Consider the following 20,233-nt stretch of genomic DNA (forward strand, 5'->3'; position numbering starts at 1 on the left):
TCCCTGCTATTGCTTTGCTCTTCAACAAGTCACTTGAACTCCAAACCTTTCCAGATATTCTAAAAAAAAGCGAGAGTAACGCCTGTCCACAAATGTGGTGATCTCACAGATGTTAACAACTACAGACCTATATCAATCCTGCCAAACTTGTCAAAAATTTTTGAAAAACTAATCTATAAGTAGCTTTACTCATATCTAGCCAAACTAAATATACTTAGCCCTTGCCAATATGGCTTCAGGCCCAAAAAAAGCACTAACGATGCACTTATTAGTATGCTTAACTCGATTCATACAGCTCTTGATAAAAATGAGTTCCCTGTTGGGTTATTTGTGGACCTGCGTAAAGCTTTCGATACTGTCAACCACCAAAACCTTCTTCTTAAATTACATCATTATGGTGTCAGAGGACACTCCCTACAATACCTCAAATCCTACCTTACTGACAGGCTCCAATGAGTTTCTGTGAATAATACAATTTCTCCGACCCTACCCATCAACATTGGTGTTCCCCAGGGCAGCATACTTGGCCCTCTCCTCTTTCTCATCTACATTAATGACCTTCCAAATGCCTCCCAACACCTCAAACCAATTCTATTTGCTGACGACACAACCTTCATTTACTCCAGTCCTGATCCCCTTGCTCTAAATGCCACAGTAAATACTGAGCTAAATAAAGTCCATATGTGGCTAACTGCCAACAACTCACCCTTAACATTGACAAAACTTTCTATATTCTGTTTGGCAATAAATCCTCTAATCAAATAAATCTCAAAATAAACATACCCAAATTTGTAACAAATTAGATGGCAAAATTCCTTGCATTCTCATTGACCACAAGCTGAATTTCCAGGGACACATTCTAAACATATCAAAAAAGTTTCAAAAACTGTGGGCATTCTTTCTAAGATCAGATATTATGTACCACGCCCTGCCCTGTGGACTCTCTATTACTCCCTTATCTATCCATATCTCAACTATGGTATTTGTGCTTGGGGCTCTACTACCCAAATCACTTACGTCCTCTAATTACTCAACACAAAGCTGCTATTAGGACATATCCAATTCTGGCCCCAGACATCACTCGGTACCCCTACTCAAATCTCTGAATATGTTAGACATTAAGTCACTGCACATTCTCTCATGTGTATTATACATATATAAAACGCTAAACTATAATGCCAATCCTGATCTCAAAAGCTTCATAGAAGGTTGTAACAGAACCCATGAGCACCACACCAGAAATAAATACAGTTTTGATATTCCTAGAGTACGACTTAATCAAACCAGAATGCTCTACAAATCAAGGGGCCAGAATGTGGAATGACCTTCCCAACCATGTTAAAGACTGTACCTCTCTCAACCAGTTTAAGTTAAAAACGAAGCTATACCTAATAAATTCCTGTAACCTACCTTGCCCCTCTGTTGTCAACACATGTATGTTTTTTGTTTTTGTTTTTGTTTTTCAAATCAACGCTGTTTGAATGTAATTTTCTGTAATAATTTGTAATTGTATTTGTGCTGCTTTTTCAACAATGTTTCCCCTCTTTTACCTCTATTTTATTTGTACTCAACACATTTTATTCTTTTTACCCATTAGTTTTAAGCTTTAGTCATTAGTGTTTTTTCCTGCCCGAAATGCTTTGCGTAATAAACTTTAGGCATTGTATGTACTAGCTCTATCTATAAAGCCAACAAACTTTGTAAAATCTCTTTATGTATGTACCTTTACCTAAATAAAAATTATTATTATTATATTATAAGAGTCATTAACACGTATAATGGCTGATTCCCCCATCACGATAGCATGAAGACAAATTGCCTGACCCGCAGTCTGTCTTGCTCCTCAAATAATTTTCGGGTTAACGTCTCTCGAGTTTATCTCTCTAATGTTGTTTTCCCATCTTTCATTTTATCAGCTTAATTAGTTCCTTCATTATGCCCAATTACTCATCCATTGAGCGGTAGTTAAACTGAACCCAAATTATAAAAAGTTCCTTTTGCTAAGCAAGCTACAGTCTTGATAAAGTCAGATATATTGTTTGTTAACACATTCTCAACAATGAACAGTCAGTTTTATCAAGCTAATATATCCAAACACAACGAGTGAGATTATTAACTGGTCTAATTATTTTATTTGACCAGTATATATTATTAGATTATACTGGTATAATTATATATATATATATATATATATATATATATATATATATATTAGTATATTTTGGTAGCAGTCTTTCCTGTAGACATATATTATTAAATATGACCGAAAAAGTAAGATTAATAATTCTAACACGAATTTTCTCAATCTTTCGTACATTTCTTTTCACTGTTGGAGGTAAATCAAAAATCAATTCTCCAAAATTCATTTTTATTTCTAGTCTGACGCGACACGAGCGCGTTTCGTAAAACTTATTACATTTTCAAAGACTTTAGTTTACAAATACACAACTGAATAGAACTTACGCATCTCCGATTTTATATCTACATTTGAGTGAGGTGGAAGGGGTGATGTGGCATTAATCAACACAAGACAGAACAAGAGTTGGCATTAATGGGGTATTAATTTCATCAACACAAGACAGAACAAGGGGTGGCATTAATAGGGTATTAATTTCATCAACACAAGACAGAACACGAAACAATGGGTATTGAATAGAAGTGTTTGTAGAAAGCCTATTGGTCCATATTTCTTGATGCTTCTATATTGGAGCGGAGTCTTGAGGTGGGTAGAATATAGTTGTGCAATATTTGGCTGTTGATTGCTGGTGTTGACTTCTTGATGTGTAGTGCCTCGCAAACGTCAAGCCGCCTGCTATCGCTGTATCTATCGATGATTTCTGTGTTGTTTACTAGGATTTCTCTGGCGATGGTTTGGTTGTGGGAAGAGATTATATGTTCCTTAATGGAGCCCTGTTGCTTATGCATCGTTAAACGCCTAGAAAGAGATGTTGTTGTCTTGCCTATATACTGGGTTTTTGGAGCTTACAGTCCCCAAGAGGGCATTTGAAGGCATAGACGACGTTAGTCTCTTTTAAAGCGTTCTGTTTGTGTCTGGAGAGTTTCTCATGAGTAGGCTGGCCGTTTTTCTGGTTTTATAGTAATCGTCAGTTGTATCCTCTGATTTTTGTCTGTAGGGATAACGTTTCTATTAACAATATCTTTCAGGACCCTTTCCTCCGTTTTATGAGCTGTGGAAAAGAAGTTCCTGTAAAATAGTATAATAGGGGGTATAGGTGTTGTGTTAGTTGTCTCTACAGAGGTTGCATGGCTTTTCACTTTCCTTCTTATGATGTCTTCGACGAAACCATTGGAGAAGCCGTTGTTGACTAGGACCTGCCTTACCCTACAGAGTTCTTCGTCGACTTGCTTCCATTCTGAGCTGTGGCTGAGAGCACGGTCGACATATGCGTTAACAACACTCCTCTTGTACCTGTCTGGGCAGTCGCTGTTGGCATTTAGGCACATTCCTATGTTCGTTTCCTTAGTGTAGACTGCAGTGTGGAAACCTCCGCTCTTTTCCATGACTTTTACATCTAGAAAGGGCAGCTTCCCATCCTTTTCCATCTCGTAAGTGAAACGCAGCACGGAACTCTGCTCAAATGCTTCCTTTAGCTCCTGCAGATGTCTGACATCAGGTACCTGTGTAAAAATGTCGTCAACATACCTGCAGTATATGGCCGGTTTCAAGTTCATGTCGACTAAGACTTTTTGCTCGATGGTACCCATGTAGAAGTTTGCAAACAGGACACCTAGGGGTGAACCCATGGCGACCCCATCTACTTGCTTATACATGTGCCCATCCGGGCTCAAGATGGGTGCCTCTTTAGTACAAGCTTGGAGTAGTTTCCTCAGAATATTTTCTGGTATGTCAAGAGGAGTACAGGCTGGATCACGATACACTCTGTCGGCTATCATTCCGATTGTCTCGTCCACAGGTACGTTGGTAAACAGCGATTCTACGTCCAACGAGGCTCTTATCCCTGTGGCCCGTGTGCCCCGCAGTAAGTCAACAAATTCCTTTGGAGACTTCAGGCTGAGGGCGCAAGGAACATAAGGAGTCAGCAGGCCGTTGAGTCGCTTCGCCAGTCTGTACGTGGGTGTGGGTATCTGGCTAATGATTGGCCGAAGTGGGTTTCCAGGCTTGTGTGTCTTGACATTTCCATACGCATATCCAGGTTTATATTCCCCAATGATCTTTGGCAGGTGGAGTCCGGATTTCTTGGCGTTCACAGTTTCGATCAGTTTGTTGACCTTTGCTTTTAATTCGGCTGTAGTGTCCTTCGTTACCCTTTGGAACTTAGTTTGGTCAGAGAGTATGATGTTCATTTTCGCCAGATATTCGTCTTTTTTAAGAATGACATATATTGGCGACTTGTCACCTCTCCTGACAACTATCTCCTTGTTCTCACGAAGGCTTTTAGCTGCCGCTTTAAGCTCGGGGGACAGTATGGTGCTTCTGTAATTGCCTCGATTCTTTCCTCCTTCTGCAATAAGTTCTGCTTGTAAGGTATCTTTGGTAGTGACCTTCTTTTGTGTCTCGAGGTCGAATATGTCGTCCAACAGAATTTCCAACTCTACTTTCCGGGCCATCTCACTCGGTCTGGACATAACATGACAGTTTATGCCCAGATTTAGGAGAGTGACTTGGTCCTCAGTGAGGTTAATTCCTGCAAGGTTCAGGAAGCCATCTCTTGGTCGTGGAATTGAATTTTGAAAATGAATTTTGGAGAATTGATTTTGATTTACCTTCAACAGTGAAAAGAAATGTACGAAAGATTGAGAAAATTAGTGTTAAAATTATTAATCTTACTTTTTCGGTCATATTTAATAATATATGTCTACAGGAAAGACTGCTACCAAAATATACTAATATTAAAGCGCACGACCCAGCAGCAAGGAATCAAGCCTTCACGATAAAATATCGCCAGGATCTGATTCGTGATCAGATATACAAGGCAGAGAATGAAATCAAAGACAACAAAACGCAACTACTTCATGCTACAAACGAGTGGAGAAATAGCAACATCGACGAAAGTATCCGTACCCGCATTGAACAACACCTCGACATCCTCACAGACCAACATTACCTCAGCACTGAAACAAGGATTATCAAGAAACTAACAACATTATATAGAGGACCTATGGCAATTCCACGACCAAGAGATGGCTTCCTGAACCTTGCAGGAATTAACCTCACTGAGGACCAAGTCACTCTCCTAAATCTGGGCATAAACTGTCATGTTATGTCCAGACCGAGTGAGATGGCCCGGAAAGTAGAGTTGGAAATTCTGTTGGACGACATATTCGACCTCGAGACACAAAAGAAGGTCACTACCAAAGATACCTTACAAGCAGAACTTATTGCAGAAGGAGGAAAGAATCGAGGCAATTACAGAAGCACCATACTGTCCCCCGAGCTTAAAGCGGCAGCTAAAAGCCTTCGTGAGAACAAGGAGATAGTTGTCAGGAGAGGTGACAAGTCGCCAATATATGTCATTCTTAAAAAAAGACGAATATCTGGCGAAAATGAACATCATACTCTCTGACCAAACTAAGTTCCAAAGGGTAACGAAGGACACTACAGCCGAATTAAAAGCAAAGGTCAACAAACTGATCGAAACTGTGAACGCCAAGAAATCCGGACTCCACCTGCCAAAGATCATTGGGGAATATAAACCTGGATATGCGTATGGAAATGTCAAGACACACAAGCCTGGAAACCCACTTCGGCCAATCATTAGCCAGATACCCACACCCACGTACAGACTGGCGAAGCGACTCAACGGCCTGCTGACTCCTTATGTTCCTTGCGCCTTCAGCCTGAAGTCTCCAAAGGAATTTGTTGACATACTGCGGGGCACACGGGCCACAGGGATAAGAGCCTCGTTGGACGTAGAATCGCTGTTTACCAACGTACCTGTGGACGAGACAATCGGAATGATAGCCGACAGAGTGTATCGTGATCCAGCCTGTACTCCTCTTGACATACCAGAAAATATTCTGAGGAAACTACTCCAAGCTTGTACTAAAGAGGCACCCTTCTTGAGCCCGGATGGGCACATGTATAAGCAAGTAGATGGGGTCGCCATGGGTTCACCCCTAGGTGTCCTGTTTGCAAACTTCTACATGGGTACCATCGAGCAAAAAGTCTTAGTCGACATGAACTTGAAACCGGCCATATACTGCAGGTATGTTGACGACATTTTTACACAGGTACCTGATGTCAGACATCTGCAGGAGCTAAAGGAGGCATTTGAGCAGAGTTCCGTGCTGCGTTTCACTTACGAGATGGAAAAGGATGGGAAGCTGCCCTTTCTAGATGTTACAGTCATGGAAAAGAGCGGAGGTTTCCACACTGCAGTCTACACTAAGGAAACGAACATAGGAATGTGCCTAAATGCCAACAGCGACTGCCCAGACAGGTACAAGAGGAGTGTTGTTAACGCATATGTCGACCGTGCTCTCAGCCACAGCTCAGAATGGAAGCAAGTCGACGAAGAACTCTGTAGGGTAAGGCAGGTCCTAGTCAACAACGGCTTCTCCAATGGTTTCGTCGAAGACATCATAAGAAGGAAAGTGAAAAGCCATGCAACCTCTGAAGAGACAACTAACACAACACCTATACCCCCTATTAGACTATTTTACAGGAACTTCTTTTCCACAGCTCATAAAATGGAGGAAAGGGTCATGAAAGATATTGTTAATAGAAACGTTATCCCTACAGACATAAATCAGAGGATACAACTGACGATTTACTATAAAACCAGAAAAACGGCCAGCCTACTCATGAGAAACTCTCCAGACACAAACAGAACGCTTTAAAGAGACTAACGTCGTCTATGCCTTCAAATGCCCTCTTGGGGACTGTAAGCTCCAAAAAACCCAGTATATAGGCAAGACAACAACATCTCTTTCTAGGCGTTTAACGATGCATAAGCAACAGGGCTCCATTAAGGAACATATAATCTCTTCCCACAACCAAACCATCGCCAGAGAAATCCTAGTAAACAACACAGAAATCATCGATAGATACAGCGATAGCAGGCGGCTTGACGTTTGCGAGGCACTACACATCAAGAAGTCAACACCAGCATTCAACAGCCAAATATTGCACAACTATATTCTACCCACCTCAAGACTCCGCTCTAATATAGAAGCATCAAGAAATATGGACCAATAGGCTTTCTACAAACACTTCTATTCAATACCCATTGTTTCGTGTTCTGTCTTGTGTTGATGAAATTAATACCCTATTAATGCCACCCCTTGTTCTGTCTTGTGTTGATGAAATTAATACCCTATTAATGCCAACTCTTGTTCTGTCTTGTGTTGATTAATGCCACATCACCCCTTCCACCTCACTCAAATGTAGATATAAAATCGGAGATGCGTAAGTTCTATTCAGTTGTGTATTTGTAAACTAAAGTCTTTGAAAATGTAATAAGTTTTACGAAACGCGCTCGTGTCGCGTCAGACTAGAAATAAAAATGAATTTTGGAGAATTGATTTTTGATTTACCTCCAACAGTGAAAAGAAATGTACGAAAGATTGAGAAAATTCGTGTTATATATATATATATATATATATATATATATATATATATATATATATATATATATATATATATATATATATATATATATATATAGTGCCTGTTCATTACAACTATTTAACACTGGGAAGGGATCAGGATAAGGATTTGGGATGGGATGGGGAGGAATGGTGCCAAACCACTTGGACGGCGGTCGGGGATTGAACGCCTAGGACTGCTACTGTGCATTTAAATTACTAACTTACCTGAGAGTCTATATCCCTACATGTCAATGTTTGTGTATACTGGTAATGTGAGGAACATACAGAAGATAAGGGTAGCTGAACACCACAAAATGCTGATGGACAACTTTATTAAAGTTGCATAATGAAATGTGTAAGTACTTAAGTATGTGTACTCAAAGTGACCTCCTTCAAAAGCTGGAAAAACAGATCAATCTCCTTCAGACTCACCAGGCGGCTTCCGAAGATGACCAAGAGCAACAACAACTTCATGACTCCTTGATAATTAGCTCTACTGATCTACCTGATGAACAACAAGGTGAGGATTGCTGTAACATAGCCAACACCCTAATTAATTCAAAGATCAGTGTCAATGTTCAAATCAAATCGGCTATTAGGATAGATAAAAACAATCCCCGTAACAGGAGAATGCTCATCAAACTTGCAAATCCCTCTGCGAAGTTTGACCTCATACAAACAGCTGCTAAGCAAAAAACCAACCTCTATATAAATGAGTGTCTTACAAAGCAGCGTGGATCCCTCCTCTACAGGCTGCGCCAAATTCGCAAACAAAAACCTGGTCTTATCAAGCAGTGCTACACTAGGAATGGTACGATTTTTGCGAAGAAAGAAGGTACAGGAAAAAGATATGAAATAAAATGTGACCAACAACTCCTGGCCTTCTTAAGTGATTGTGGTATATCTGAAAACCTGAACCCGACCAATGCCAGTACTTAAAATAACTCTTTCAGTGCCTGAGCCTAACCTAACTTAATCTAACTTTGTCTAAGGTGCTGTCTCTGCCTTACCATTTACCTAATGTTCTCTTATTCATATAATTTCCTAAATAATCCATCAAGTCTCCATGCACTTATGCAAGCATCTACCTCAGTTTCATTGTAAAATTTTACTCTTAAATCTAATCTTACCCTATTCCATTTATATTTTAAATTTATTTGTATTGATCTATGTCATTTATTGAAATCAATTATTGATCTCATTTTGTTCTTTTAATTAAGTTCATACTAATTATAAGTTAAAACTAAGCTTCATAAAATTTATTATCTTTAAGATTATTTTACTTTACAATTATCATTTGTCAAATTTTCTTATATATTCATCTTGACAGTCTCTACTGATTTTTTGTTCTCTCCACCAAACTTGGGTATCCTCCATGGCTATCTAGTGACCTTAATTCTACCTCTAATTGTTTCAATTCTTTGTTTACTTGCATTTATTGTTGTGTCTTGCCATAATTATTCTCTAATTTAGCAGACTCAATACTTTGTAAGCTCTTATTGTATTGTTATATTATTATATTGTTGTGTTTTGCTATAATTACTTTCTATTTTGCAGCAGATTTGTCTTTCATCTGTTCATGTAATTACTTATCTTATTGTATCGTGAGATTCTTTTCTATATTGATACATATTATCTGTCTATTGTTACTTACAGTGTACCTGAGAAGTACCTGTAAGCAATCTACCTCATTTTTCATTTTTGCTCAATTTTTTTTTGTATTGCTTAGTCTTGTTTATATTTTTGTTTTGTATATCTATATCTTGTGTTTTGTATAGTCCATGTTTATATGTTTTTCTTTAATCTCATTTATTACCTAGGTTTCCTAGCCTAGCCATACTCCCTTACTCCATTGTACCCCTGTAAGCCCCTTTTATGTTTGTTTGGTACAGTATTGTGTACATTTTTTCTTTTTTTTCTTGTTTTTCCTGCAATCAGCTTTTTTATGCAGTCAAGTATAGACCCAGAACTTAACCTCTTATCCACTATCTATGACAATAATCAATTTAATGATCTAAATTGAAGATATTTTGCAGCACATGATGTAAACAATGTATTAACTCATAATCACAATATCTCTGTAATCAATTTGAACGTTAGATCCCTAGGTAAACACTTCGATGATGTTAGTGCCTTGATTGAAGCTATTGACAACAAATTCTCTTTTATTATACTTACTGAAACATGGTTGAAAGAGGATACTACTCAACTCTTTAACATGCCTAACTACTCAGCAATCCACAACTGTCGTCAACTTCAGAGAGGTGGTGGCACTGCTCTTTACTACCACCAAGAACTAACATGCTTAAAAGAAATTAGAACTAGAGACTGCTATGGGGAGTATATCTTCGCCAGCTTCAGAGTCAAGGGTGCCGAGTCTATCCTGTCTGTGGGTGCAGTTTATAGAATTCCTATCACTGATGTGTCCGAATTCAACTCAAACCTTAGAAATCTAATACTTAATAACAGACTGAACAAAAACCACCTAATTATCGCAGGGGACTTTAATATTGACCTCTGCGAGCCAGAACACCCTACTGCTGTTAGCTTCCTCAACTGTATGAATTCCTGCTTCCTCATACCCTTAATCACTAGACCTACTAGAATCACTGATAGCACTGCCACGACTCTAGATCACATCTGGACAAACATAACCTCTCCACTTACTTCAGGTATAATCACCGATAGCACTACAGACCATTACCCTACATTTCTCTTAACTAACATTAGCAAACCACCTCTTGAGTCAAGAGAGATACGTTTTAGACTACACAATGAAACTGCTATAGACAATTTTATAACTGCTACTGATAATGTCAACTGGGAGTCCGAGTTAGGTAACATAGAGGACATCAACCTAGCAGTTCAATCTTTTCTTCAAAAAACTCTTAGCCTTTATAATACCCACTGTCCTATGCTTACAAAACAAGTCACAACCAAAAGGCTTAACAATCCCTGGCTTACAAAGGGAATACTTAAATCTATTAATAAAAAACATGACCTTGAGAAGAAGTATTGGTTAGGAATTGTCTCCAAAGAATTCTCAAAGAATTACTCATTATTGCTATCTAAGATAATTAGACGAGCCAAAACTAAATACTACAAAGATAAATTTACCCAAATAAAGAGCAACATTAAACAAACTTGGAGAACAATTTCACAAATATTGGGATCAAAGAAGTCTTTAAATAACAAACCGACTCTCCTGTCTAATAACGATGGTCAGCTTTCAGCCTCTGATTCTGCTATTGAGTTCAATAGGTTCTTCTCTTCCATTTGTTCATCTCTTGCTAATGATATTCCATCTTCCAGTACTGACATTAAGGACTATCTTACAGGGAACTATCCCCAGTCTCTATACCTAAAGCCTATTAATTCCACTGACGTCAATGAGATAATCCTTTCCCTTAAAACCAAGTCTGGTGCCCTTGAGAAGATACCAACTTTAATCTACAAAAAAGCCTCCAGATCTTTAGCCCCTGCTATTGCTTTGCTCTTCAACAAGTCACTTGAACTCCAAACCTTTCCAGATATTCTAAAAAAAGCGAGAGTAACGCCTGTCCACAAATGTGGTGATCTCACAGATGTTAACAACTACAGAGCTATATCAATCCTGCCAACTTGTCAAAAAATTTTGAAAAACTAATCTATAAGCAGCTTTACTCATATCTAGCCAAACTCAATATACTTAGCCCTTGCCAATATGGCTTCAGGCCCAAAAAAAGCACTAACGATGCACTTATTAGTATGCTTAACTCGATTCATACAGCTCTTGATAAAAATGAGTTCCCTGTTGGGTTATTTGTGGACCTGCGTAAAGCTTTCGATACTGTCAACCACCAAAACCTTCTTCTTAAATTACATCATTATGGTGTCAGAGGACACTCCCTACAATACCTCAAATCCTACCTTACTGACAGGCTCGAATGTGTTTCTGTGAATAATACAATTTCTCCCACCCTACCCATCAACATTGGTGTTCCCCAGGGCAGCATACTTGGCCCTCTCCTCTTTCTCATCTACATTAATGACCTTCCAAATGCCTCCCAACACCTCAAACCAATTCTATTTGCTGACGACACAACCATCATTTACTCCAGTCCTGATCCCCTTGCTCTAAATGCCACAGTAAATACTGAGCTAAATAAAGTCCATATTCAGATTCAGATTCAGATGTTTATTCAGGTAAGGTATATACATACAAGTGATGTTACATTAATGGATTGATATATAGATAGAGCTAGTACATACAATGCCTAAAGCCACTATTACGCAATGCGTTTCGGGCAAGAAAACATTAATATCTAGAACTTAATACTAATTGAGCATAAAGAATAAAAGATGTTGAGAACAAATACAAATAAAGATAAAAAAAGGGGGAAACATGACTGAAAAAGCAGCACAAATACAATAGGTTGACAAACAGTGTTGATTAAAAAAAAAAAAAAAAAAAAAAAAAAAAAAAAAAATAACAGACATGGGTTGACAATAGAGGAGTGAGGTAGATTACAGGGAATTTATTAGGTAGTGTACATTATATTATACATATATGTGGCTAACTGCCAACAAACTCACCCTTAACATTGACAAAACTTTCTATATTCTGTTTGGCAATAAATCCTCTAATCAAATAAATCTCAAAATAAACAATACCCAAATTTGTAACAAATTAGATGGCAAATTCCTTGGCATTCTCATTGACCACAAGCTGAATTTCCAGGGACACATTCTAAACATATCAAAAAAAGTTTCAAAAACTGTGGGCATTCTTTCTAAGATCAGATATTATGTACCACGCACTGCCCTGGTGACTCTCTATTACTCCCTTATCTATCCATATCTCAACTATGGTATTTGTGCTTGGGGCTCTACTACCCAAAATCACTTACGTCCTCTAATTACTCAACACAAAGCTGCTATTAGGACAATATCCAATTTTGGCCCCAGACATCACTCGGTACCCCTACTCAAATCTCTGAATATGTTAGAAATTAAGTCACTGCACATTCTCTCATGTGTATTATACATATATAAAACGCTAAACTATAATGCCAATCCTGATCTCAAAAGCTTCATAGAAGGTTGTAACAGAACCCATGAGCACCACACCAGAAATAAATACAGTTTTGATATTCCTAGAGTACGACTTAATCAAACCAGAAATGCTCTACAAATCAAGGGGCCCAGAATGTGGAATGACCTTCCCAACCATGCTAAAGACTGTACCTCTCTCAACCAGTTTAAGTTAAAAACGAAGCTATACCTAATAAATTCCCTGTAACCTACCTTGCCCCTATGTTGTCAACACATGTATGTTTTTTGTTTTTGTTTTTGTTTTTCAAATCAACGCTGTTTGAATGTAATTTTCTGTAATAATTTGTAATTGTATTTGTGCTGCTTTTTCAACAATGTTCCCCCCTCTTTTACCTCTATTTTTATTTGTACTCAACACATTTTATTCTTTTTACCCATTAGTTTTAAGCTTTAGTCATTAGTGTTTTTTCCTGCCCGAAACGCTTTGCGTAATAGTGGCTTTAGGCATTGTATGTACTAGCTCTATCTATAAAGCCAACAAACTTTGTAAAATCTCTTTATGTATGTACCTTTACCTAAATAAAAATTATTATTATTATTATACTTCATTCATAATGATGTGCTGCCCGAATCTTAGCGAAGTATCCAAAATTTGCCTGTAGGTATTGCATGCACATGACTGTAAAGCTGCCGCCCGGTTGGGTGGGTGTGGAGCACATGACTGTAAAGCTGCCGCCCAGTTGGGTGGGTGTGCAGCAAGACTAGTAACTGTGTGACTCACTATAGATGTAAAGTGCCTTTATAGTGACTGTTGTGAGCCTCTTGTTGATCACCTGTGACACAAAGATTATTGATGTGTGTATTTGTGTAGGTGATTAAATATGTATGTGTATGTATATATGTATATGTATATATGTATATATATATATATATATATATATATATATATATATATATATATATATATATATATATATATATATATATATATATATATATATATATATATATGTACATGTATGTATGAGTATGTGTACATGTGTATACAACATTAATAATTTTGTAACTTGCGTCAAACATTGTTATTTGCTTAGCTAAACGAACTAGAGGGTTCAGTTCCTGAACCGATTATGTGCCTCTGTAATCCTTTACACCACCGCCCACGGGATGGGTATGGGGTGCATAATAAAGAAAGAAATAGTTGTAATTGAAATTGCATAATACGGTTATTGACATTCAATAATAGCAAGATAAAGCAATGAGGACCAATTGGGAGACCAGTGATCAGATGAATATTACAGACTCAAGGGTAGCCTTCTCTTCTTGTATATAAATGAAAAAATAAATTCGTTTGTTTAATTCTAATGCTTGTAGGCGAGAACAGTTGTGAACGCCAGCTAGCGCACAAGTACATGAGCGCCCAAAATACTTTTACACAAAAGACATGTACAGACAGGCGTGTGGCTTCTGACTTCTTTTTTATTGATTAATATTAATTATTAGGCGCTAACCTATAATAGTTATCATTTTATACATGTATAACTCTCACATAATAAATATAAAAGAAGTTTATCCAAAAACTGACAGAAGTGTTGTGTTTTGTGCGTTGTATCGTGTTTGTGGGCATTCGGGTGTGTTGTGTTTACGCTGGCGGGCGGCGTCCTTACCAACTCCGGATTATGTCTATTACATCACTAAACTTCATTTAATAACTATATGCCTGTTAAATAAAAGATTTTAATTGTTAATAGCATTATATTGTCGTTTTAATATGGAACACGTACACATATGCGAAACGTCGAAAGCTGGTGTCTCCGTGGTGCAGTGGTAAGACACTCGCCTGGCGTTCCGCGAGCGCTATGTCATGGGTTCGTATCCTGGCCGGGGAGGATTTACTGGGCGCAATTCCTTAACTGTAGCCTCTGTTTAACGCAACAGTAAAATGTGTACTTGGATGAAAAAACGATTCTTCGCGGCGGGGATCGTATTCCAGGGACCATAGGATTAAGGACTTGCCCGAAACGCTACGCGTACTAGTGGCTGTACAAGAATGTAACAACTCTTGTATATATCTCAAAAAAAAAAAAAAAAAAAAAAGTGGTAAAAATATTAGTGCGATGTTGTCAATGTACGGAGTGTCTTGTATCCCTCTCTCCACCTTCTAGTGTGTGGTCTGGTAAACAACCATTGGTAAAACTTTTATCATGCGTAAAATAACTTTGTAACGGTTCTATTGTTACGTAAAGTATGGTGACAAATAAACACAGACACTAAGATACTATATATATATTTGGTCGAATACAGAAGTACGCCGGTGATACTTTGGTGTGAGTTGAGCGCACTGAGCGTCGGTACAGTATCTCGCAAGTGTCTGCTCTAGACCACACTTGAAAGTAGACTCTGGTTAATGTTTGCTATTCTTGCTGCTTATATTGCTCGGGCAACACCTCACCGTGTTGCCCGGGCAACGCCTCACCTCATTCATCTCCAAAGGTTGACAGGAATATTAACACTATATTTGGAGCGAGTATATTATTGGGATAATCTACTCGCTACAGAACTCCCCCTCCCAGGGGATGAAAGGAAAAATACTTGATCAAGGAACTTAGCTGGTCGGTGAATTGTACGCCCTGCTCGCGTTACATAACCATCAAAGTTAACTTCCTCCTCTTCGCTGATGTCATCTAAATGGGGTCGTAGGGTGGGAGGTCGCACAGGATCGTCCGTCGTCGTAGGATCAGGTTGTTGTGCGGCTGGTAACTGGGGTTGTAGGGTGGGAGGTCGTACAGGATCGTCCGTTGTCGTAGGTGGCGGTGCTGCTGGTAACTGTGGTCGAAAAGTGAACTGCGTAGTCGGCGGATGTGTCTCTGGATTTAGCAGTGTCGCAGACGTTTGAGACGAAGCCTGGAGCAGAGCAGAGAGCTGAGTGAGGCCGGAGTCGTGGAGCTCTATGTGGGAGAGCGTGGCGGCTCTATTGAGAATTGTGTCTAAACTCGGGGAGCGAGAGCGTGGCGGCTCGATGCGGTCGTAGTCTGCTGTCTGCTCTGTGTCGAAGCTGTAGCGTCTTGGGTTGATTAGGACTTGTACACGCCGAGTACTACATTGTTGACTGTGGAAATTGTAGTCTGGTACCAAAAGATGTAGGCAGTGTGTGGACAAGCTCGGTGTAGCAGGAGAGAAGAATGTGCATAAGTGATGCGTCCTTGGGTCGCTGGTAGAGCATTTAGATCCGGGGCGGATGGGCTCGGGCACCAGGACATTAGGAGGTAATGTAGGCACGTAGTTAGGACAACGAGGTAATCACTGCTAGAGCTGAATTGTCCTGGAGGCGACGAAGAGTCGGAAACGCAAGCTGTAAGTCTTGTACTGCGCAAAGTGCTTGAGTCGGCAGAGTATCAGAATGCAGTGAACGTGTAGATGAATCTGACGAAAGAGCAGCTTTCGTGGGCGCCCCTGTAGAACAAGCAGTGCCCTGGCAGCGACGGAGAGTCGGCAGGACAGGCTGTAGATCACACATTATGTAGTTACTGATGAAGCTGCCAGATGAGTGAGTAGTGATCGTGGAGCAGCAAGCCGTAGTAGATGAAAATGCAGAGACGATCGCGATGAAAATCATAGCTGTGGCAAGGGTGTTGGCAACGTTCCATGACAGGTGGCTGCGGTCCACAGCAAGCAGCAGCAGTGGAGGTCCAGTGAGAGTCCATGTTGTAGTCCATCGTGGCTGGGTATCGTCGAAACTCTCTGGGGTCACCAATGTAACGGTTCTATTGTTACGTAAAGTATGGTGACAAATAAACACAGACACTAAGATACTATATATATATTTGGTCGAATGTACAGAAGTACACCGGTGATACTTTGGTGTGAGTTGAGCGCACTGAGCGTCGGTACAGTATCTCGCAAGTGTCTGCTCTAGACCACACTTGAAAGTAGACTCTGGTTAAGGTTTGCTATTCTTGCTGCTTATATTGCTCGGGCAACACCTCACCGTGTTGCCCGGGCAACGCCTCATCTCATTCATCTCCAAAGGTTGACAGGAATATTAACACTATATTTGGAGCGAGTATATTATTGGGATAATCTACTCGCTACAACTTATTTACATTAACGCTGTAAGTTAACAATGCACTGTACTGGTTTGATTAACATGGCTTGAAGGTTAACATCCTGAGAATAACCTTGTATATTAAACTTAGTAAGTGTAACAAGGGTAAATGTAATAATGTGTAACTTCCAGAGAATAAGTCTAACAATGGGGCTATTACATTTTACATTAGTAAAAAGTGCTACCTTGGGTAAAATGACAGTGTAATACTGTAACATTCTATGTGGTTAACATTTAATTGCCGGGAAAGGGGGGCGCCAGACGGCCCCCCCCCCTGATAGATTAAGCACTTGCCCAAAACTATGTGGCTTTACAATAATTGTAAGAACACCACTGTTATGTACTCTGACAAATCCAATGTACCTTCTTGTATATAACACAAACAAATAGATAGTAATTTCTTCAGAAGAACAATATTGGATGAGAAGGGAGGATAGTAATTTACAGGATCCCCGGGATCCTCATGAAATGAATTGTTTGTGTATTTGCTATTTGTATCCATAGGCTAAAGCTGTTAGCTCTTGGATTCCGCCTTTCTAACCCTCTGCTGTCTAATGTACTAACTCCAGACCTAATTTTCTCTCTTATCTAGTATTACACACACACATTCCCAGGATAAAGATTCAGAGAATCTAATTCCTTTCACATCACTAATCTGATGCCTTTCTGCTCACTTAGAAAGTCCTCTGTCATATATGGTGAAATTAACCCATCTGCCATGGCCTTGTTGCTTTCTATTGATAATAACTTTAGTCTCCACAAACATGTGTGCTTGGGTAACATTTAAGAGACATTCTTAATGGTTCAACTATAGACGAATGTGATAGAAATGCTACTGGATTTTTGTGGTCTCAATTCTTACCTGATCTGAAATGTTAATTAAAATGTTTTACTGGTTACTGGTACAGTATTGTAGTTCTGCTTAGAGCTAGCTATACGCTACTAATTCCATTTGAATACTATAATTCTAAAACATATTTTCATGTACTCAAAAGATCTTGAATTTATCAAGCGAGGAGTGAATGTAAATAATCTTCAAGGAATGAGTATGGGGTGCAAAATAAATTACTAATCACAGGATATGACACTATGATATTCGTGCTCTACTTTGGGGTAAATAAAATACATGATTATTTTCAGAATATATACTTTAATTACAAATATTTGAAAAGATATTTAAAGTTGAAATATTAATCTTTAAAAAAGATAAAACCTCCTTGCATTACACAAGTATTGATGAAATATGACATATTTACCGACTATAATGATGGCATTGAATGTAGTGTTCATGTGTCCGGATACCGGCGATTATATAGTATTATTTAAAAATATAATGCCTTTAACATAAATTATATATATTACTTGAAATGTAGTTAAAGTAATGTCTACTACTCTGCCTTTCTTCTGACATATAAATCTTGAAGGTTAATTAGCATATATATGCATGTTAATTAGACAATTGATTTGCTGGTGTGTAGCTCTCCACACACCCAGAGCGGGTCCATGTATTTTCCCAAAGCTATATCCATAGTTACCTTGTGCTACTCCGGCCTTCTAGCATTACACAAGTAATGAAGATATATGACATATTTACCCCCTATAATGATGTTATTGAATGTATGATGTTAACAGATGTTAACAACTACAGACCTATATCAATCCTGCCAAACTTGTCAAAAATTTTGAAAAACTAATCTATAAGCAGCTTTACTCATATCTAGCCAAACTCAATATACTTAGCCCTTGCCAATATGGCTTCAGACCCGAAAAAAGCACTAACGATGCACTTATTAGTATGCTTAACTCGATTCATACAGCTCTTGATAAAAATGAGTTCCCTGTTGGGTTATTTGTGGATCTGCGTAAAGCTTTTGATACTGTCAAACACCAAAACCTTCTTCTTAAATTACATCATTATGGAGTCAGAGGACACTCCCTACAATACCTCAAATCCTACCTTACTGACAGGCTCCAATATGTTTCTGTGAATAATACAATTTCTCCCACCCTACCCATCAACATTGGTGTTCCTCAGGGCAGCATACTTGGCCCTCTCCTCTTTCTCATCTACATTAATGACCTTCCAAATGCCTCCCAACACCTCAAACCAATTCTATTTGCTGACGACACAACCTTCATTTACTCCAGTCCTGACCCCCTTGCTCTAAATGCGACAGTAAATACTGAGCTAAATAAAGTCCATCTTTGGCTAACTGCCAACAAACTCACCCTTAACATTGACAAAACTTTCTATATTCTGTTTGGCAATAAATCCTCTAATCAAATAAATCTCAAAATAAACAATACCCAAATTTGTAACAAATTAGATGGCAAATTCCTTGGCATTCTCATTGACCACAAGCTGAATTTCCAGGGACACATTCTAAATATATCAAAAAAAGTTTCAAAAACTGTGGGCATTCTTTCTAAGATCAGATATTATGTACCACGCCTTGCCCTGGTGACTCTCTATTACTCCTTTATCTATCCATATCTCAACTATGGTATTTGAGCTTGGGGCTCTACTACCCAAAATCACTTACGTCCTCTAATTACTCAACATAAAGCTGCTATTAGGACAATATCCAACTCTGGCCCCAGGCATCACTCGGTACCCCTACTCAAATCTCTGAATATGTTAGACATTAAGTCACTGCACATTCTCTCATGTGTATTATACATATATAAAACGCTAAACTATAATGCCAATCCTGATCTCAAAAGCTTCATAGAAGGATGTAACAGAACCCATGAGCACCACACCAGAAATAAATACAGTTTTGATATTCCTAGAGTACGACTTAATCAAACTAGAAATGCTCTACAAATCAAGGGGCCCAGAATGTGGAATGACCTTCCCAACCATGTTAAAGACTGTACCTCTCTCAACCAGTTTAAGTTAAAAACGAAGCTATACCTAATAAATTCCCTGTAACCTACCTTACCCTTCTATTGTCAACCAATGTCTGTTTTTTTAAAGAGCGCTGTTCGTCGACATAATTGTATTTGTGCTGCTTTTTCATCTATGTTTTCATTTCTTGTTTTCATTCTACTCATTATGCTCAATTAGTATTAAGCTTGTCATTTAAGTTTATCATGCCCGAAACGCTTTGCGTAATAGTGGCTTTAGGCATTGTATGTACTAGCTCTACCTATAAGTCAACCAATCTTTGTAAAAATTTATTGTATGTATGTACCTTACCTAAATAAACATTTTATTTTATTTATTTTTTTTTTTTGTATATCACACTACACACACACCCAGAGCGAGTCCATGTATAGCGAATGCATACCAGCGAATAATCATCAGCATCTATATAACAAAACTATTGTCCCATGGAGTTAATTTCACTTCCAGAAACCTATTTTTCAATACAATTTCAATATTTTCTGGCTATTTATGCTAAATATTATTGTAACTATGCATTATTGTATTTATACCATTATTTTAATTTGTGACGACGTGTGTACAAGAGGCTGATATGCCAGCAAACACTCTCCAGGCAACAATCTGTCTTGGAT

This window comes from Procambarus clarkii, chromosome 12, assembly GCF_040958095.1.
Source record: "Procambarus clarkii isolate CNS0578487 chromosome 12, FALCON_Pclarkii_2.0, whole genome shotgun sequence".
NCBI classification, from domain to species: Eukaryota; Metazoa; Arthropoda; class Malacostraca; order Decapoda; family Cambaridae; genus Procambarus; species Procambarus clarkii.